This window comes from Macaca mulatta, chromosome 13, assembly GCF_049350105.2.
Source record: "Macaca mulatta isolate MMU2019108-1 chromosome 13, T2T-MMU8v2.0, whole genome shotgun sequence".
Lineage (NCBI taxonomy): Eukaryota > Metazoa > Chordata > Mammalia > Primates > Cercopithecidae > Macaca > Macaca mulatta.
Genome location: NC_133418.1, coordinates 55,868,779 through 55,874,461, shown reverse-complemented (window position 1 = coordinate 55,874,461; position 5,683 = coordinate 55,868,779).

Sequence of the window (5,683 nt, the reverse complement as noted above, 5' to 3'; positions counted from 1 at the left end):
GCATTTAGGGCTGTGAACTTTCCTCTTAGCATCGCCTTTGCTGTATCCCAGAGGTTTTGATAGGTTGTGTCATTATTGTCATTCAGTTTGAAGAATTTTTAAATTTCCATCTTGATTTTGTTTTTGACCCAATGCTCATTCAGGGTCAGGTTACCAAATGTCCATGTATTTGCATGGTTTTGAAGATTCCTTTTGGAGTTGATTTCCAGCTTTTTTTCCACTGTGATCTGAGAGCATGCTTGATGTAATTTCAATTTTCTTAAATTTATTGAGGCTCATTTTATGGCCTATCATATGGTCTATCTTGGAGAAAGTTCCATGTGCTGTTGAATAGAATGTGTATTCTGCAGTTGTTGGATGAAATGTTCTGTATATATCTGTTAAGTCCATTTGTTCCAAGGTATAGTTTGAATCCATTGTTTCTTTGTTGACTTTCTGTCTTTATATCCTGCCTAGTGCTGTCAGTGGAGTATTGAAGTCCCCCACTATTATTGTGTTGCTGTCTATCTCATTTCTTAGATCTATTAGCAATTGTTTTATAAATTTGGGAGCTCCAGTGTTAGCTGCATATATGTTTAGGATTGTGATATTTTCCTGTTAGATTAGTCCTTTTATCATTATGTAATGTCCCTCTTTGTCTTTTTTAACTGCTGATGCTTTAAAGTTTGTTTTGTCTGATATAAGAATAGCTACCCCGCTTGCTTTTGGTGTCCATTTGCATGAAATGCCTTTTCCACCCTTTTACTTGAAGTTTATGTGAGTTCTTATGTGTTAGGTGAGTCTCCTGAAGGCAGCAGATAGTTGGTTGGTGAGTTCTTATTCATTCTGCAGTTTTGCATCTTTTAAGTGGAGCATTGAGGCCATTTACATTCAATGTTAGCATTGAAATGTGAGGTACCATTGCATTCATCATGCTCTTTGTTACTTGTGTAGTTTTTTTTTTGTTTTTTGTTTTTGTTTTTGTTTTTTTGAGACAAACTCTCACTTAGTCGCCCAGACAGGAGTGCAGTGGCACAACCTCAGTTTGCTGCAATCTCCACCTCCTGGGTTCAAGCAATTCTGCTGCCCTCAGCCTCCCGTATAGCTAGGATTACAGGTGTCTGCCACCATGCCCAGCTAATTTTTTTGTATTTTTAGTAGAGACAGGGTTTCACCACGTTGACCAGGTTGGTTTTGAACTCCTGACCTCAAGTGATCTGCCCACCTTGGCCTCCCAAAGTGCTGGGATTATAACAGGTGTGAGCCACTGTGCCTGGCCTGGTTTTTTTGTTTTTTTGTTTTTGCTTTTTAACTTGCATTTTTGTTTTATAGGTCCTATGTGATTTATGCTTTAAAGAGGTACTGTTTTGATGTGTTTCCAGGATTTGTTTCAAGATTTAGAACTCCTTTTAGCAGTTCTTGTAGTGGTGGCTTGGTAATGGCAAATTCTCTGAGCATTTGTTTGTCTGAAAAAAAAAAACAAAACTGTATTTTTCCTTCATATATGATGATTAGTTTCACTGAATACCAAATTCTTGACTGATAATTATTTTGTTTGACGAGGCTGAAGACAGGGCCCCAATCCCTTCTAGCTTGTGGGGTTTCTGCTAAGAAATCTGCTGTTAATCTGACAGGTTTTCCCTTATTGGTTACCTGGTGCTTCTGTCTCACAGATCTTAAGATTCTTTCCTTCGTCTTAATTTTGGATAACCCGATGACAATGTGCCTAGGTGAAGATCTTTTTGCAATGAATTTCCCAGGTGTTCTTTGTGCATCTTGTTTTTGGATGTCTAGGACTCTAGCAAGGCCAGGGAAATTTTCCTCAATTATTCCCCCAAATATATTTTCCAAGCTTTTAGAATTCTCTTCTTCTTCAGGAACACTGATTATTCTTAGGTTTGGCCATTTAACATAATCCCAGACTTCTTGGAGGCTTTGTTCATATTTTTTCTTTTTTTTCCTTTTTTTTTTTTCTTTTGGAGACAAAGTCTCACTCTGCCTTCCAGGCTGGAGTGCAGTGGAGTCCGGTCATTGCAGCTTGTTGAGACTGTCTTTGAACAAAGACTATCTACTTCAGAACACCCTTTGGTGCAAAACTTTCATGGTGTTAGTTTCAGATTTATTCCCTTTAACTCTAAGCCACTCAAAATAGTCACAACTATAGACATTCACAAGTGCTATAGTAGAAGAGCTCTCCTCTCCTTTATCTTGCAAAACACAAATAAATGAGCTCCTTCTAGTCTCTTTCTTTCCCTTCCTGAGCAACATTATAACATTTCCCTAAATCCATTAGGCGGGGCACTGCTAAGTAGATACCCATGCCAGGGAGGATAAAGTGAGAGTAGAAATCATTGTTGCCCAGTGCATTAGTCCATTCTTGCATTACTATAGAGAAATACCTAACGCAGGGTAATTTATTAAGAAAAGAAGTTTAGTTGACTCAGAGTTCTGCAGACTTTACAAGCATGTGCTAGCCTCTGCTCAGCTTCTGGGGAGGCCCCTGGAACATGGCAGGAGGTGCAGCAGGAGCAGGCACATCACATGGCCAAGCAGGTGTAATGCAAAGAGAGGTGTCACACTATCACAAGGACATAACCAAGCTATGAAGAATTGGCCCCCATGGCCCAAACACCTGCCATCAGGCTCCACTTCCAACACTGGTGATTACAATTCATCATGAAATTTAGAGGGGGCAACTATCACCCAAGGAAGGGTGTCAGGATCTAAGCAGGCAAGGAGGGTGTCCATATGGTAAGGAGAGGGCCATAGCCAGGGTGGGCAAGCAGAGCCTGAGTGTGGTAAGGAGGGCATCCATGCAGTGGAAGGGGTGCTGCTGGCCATGGGAAATTGGTGGCATGCAGGATGACGGAGCAAAGAAATAAATATATGAAAGATAACAGGAGCCAGGTTTCTTACTGTCAGAGAAGATAGTTACAAATATGGAAAATGAGAAACTAAAATGAACCCTAGTATTAAATTTAAATTGAATGGACTGAGCACAGTGGTTCACACCTATAATCCCAGCACTTTGTGAGGGCAAGGCAGGAGGATCACTTGAGCCTAGGAGTTTGAGACCAGCCTGGGCAACATAGTGAGACCCTACCTCGGTAAATAAAAAAGAAAAAAGAAATAAGTAAATTGAAGATACTGGTGTGAGCTGAGGTTTTCATTAGATAGATAGACATGACATATATATATATATATGTATATATATATATAAAATAAATTGATAATTTACCAATATTTAAATATATTATGTAGCATGTTTCCATCTATGTCATTATATTTCTACATATATTGGTGTATATGTATATGCATACACATATTCCCTAGCTCTGTCCACTGAAAAGGCCTAGGGCAGAACTACTCCAATAGCAATGAGCATATATTGAGCTCAGATCCTGGCTTCTTAGTACTATTCTCTTATAAAAGGAATCATTGCTACTTGAAGAAATGGCTGATTGCAGGATCAGCGCAGGAAAATTATAAGTTGAGCCTGGAATATCTTGTGCCCAGCAGTAGGAAGTACTCAGTGCATAGTAAGAGCATATCTATAGGACATAGAAGTCAGTGTGAGGCAATCCTCTGGGCAAATCAGGAACAATCTGAGCATCAAAATGAAAAACAATCGTAATGGATTACAACCCACTGAATTGAATAGGATGCCACGTCCATGCTGATGTAAATAAAATAAATGAATAAATTGAACATTTGGTGAGAAATGGAATATATACATAGTTCCCAAGTATCTCTCAACAAAATTCTTAGTAAGTACAAAGGGAAAAGAGTAGCTACAGTGGAAAAGCTTGGCAGAAGCCACCCTAGTCAAGTGATCCGAGTGGGCAGAAACAGTGTTAGAACAAAACAAAATCATGTGCCACCTGATGGGAGGCAACAAGAAGAACACAGCAACACTTTAGTGCTATTTCTGACAAGGATGAATCCAACCTGAATGACAGCTGGAATCCAACCATAAGGATGCATCAACTGAACTGTAAACTCAGGGACATTCCACTAAATAACTAGTGTGTAATCTTCAAACGTGCTAAGATCATTAAAATGAAGGAAAGATTGAGGAAGTGTTGCAAACTGGAAGGGACTAAAGAAGCATGACAACCAAATAACTCATGATTCTGGACTGGCTCCTTTTTCTATAAAGGACATTAATGGGATAGTTGGCAAAACTTGATCAGGGGCTTAAAGATTATATGGTAACAATGTACCAATGTCCATTTCCTGATTGTGCTGGCTGTTTTGTGGTTATCTAGAAAAATGTCCTGGTTTATAGAAAATACAAAAAAGGATTCAGGAGGAAGAGGAGGCAGACCAAGATGGCTGAATAGAACCATCCAGCAGTCATGCCTCCCTTAGGAACATCAAATTGAACGACTGTTTACACAAGAAAGCACATTCAATAGGAACCAAAAAAAAAAAAAAAAAAAATGAGGTAAGTAATCACAGTACCTGGTTTTAACATAATATCAAGGAAAGACACATTGAAGATGTGTCTTTCTTCATTCATTGCCTACACCACCCTTGTCCCAATCCCAGGCAGTGCAGTGCAGGCAGAATCTGTGTGCTTGGGGGAAGGACAGCAAGGTGATTGCAGGACTTTGCATTGAAACTCCATGTTGCCCTGTCATGAAGAAATACAACACTGGGCAGAAGTCCACCAGTGCCCAAGGAGGAAGCATTTAGACCAGCACTGGGCCAGAGGGAAATCCTCTGCCCCAGAAGGAGGAAACCAAGTCTTAACTAGCTTCACCACCAACTGACTAAAGTGGCCTGGGGCCCCAAATAAATTTAAGTGACAGTCATGTCAAAAGAACTGAAGTTCTTGGGCAAGCCCTGGTGCTTCACTATTCTTAGAGGCTGTGGGTTTGGGATGCAACCCTGTGTGATACCAGCTGCAGTGACCAGGGAAGTTCCTGCATCATCCCTCCCCTAACTTCAGGCATTGCAGGATGGAGGGAGACTCCTCCTGCTTAGGGGAAGGAGAGGGAAGATTACAGAGGACTTTGTTTTGTAACTGGGTAGCAGCTCAGCCACAGTAAAGTGCTGGGTGGAATCCTGAAGGCTTCTACTCCAGGCCTTTGCTCCCAGAGCATTTCTAGGCTCACCTCAGGCCAGAAGGGAATCTGTTGTCCAGGTGGGATGGACTGAGGTCCAACATGATTCACTACTTGCTGACTAAAATTGCCTTGGATCTTGAATAAATATCAGCAACAGCCAGGCAGTAGCAGGTATGGGCCTTGGATGAGCCTCAGTACTGTGCTGTTCTAGGAGGACGTGGGCTTCAGGCACAACCCAGAGTGGTGCTAACTATGGTAGCAACAGAAGTGCCTGTGTCACCCTTCCCTAAACTCCAAGCAGTTCAGCATAGAGAGACTCCTTCTTGGGGCAAAGAGAGGGAAGAGGGTGATGGACTTTGCCTGGGAACCCAGAGAATTTTCTATCTTCCCCACGTTCACCAAGGCCGTGCATCTGTGAGTCTGCAAGAGCTGCAGAATACCTGGGCTTAGGGTGTCCTCTAGTGCTGAAATGACTGAAATGCTTAAGTGATCACAGGCTTAGGTAAAAACACTCAATCCCCTTTGAATTCTTGGAAAGCCTTCTCACAAAGAATGAATACAAACAAGGCCAGCCTGCAAAGACTGGAATAAACACCTAACTCTTCAATGCTCAGACATTGATGAATGTCTAC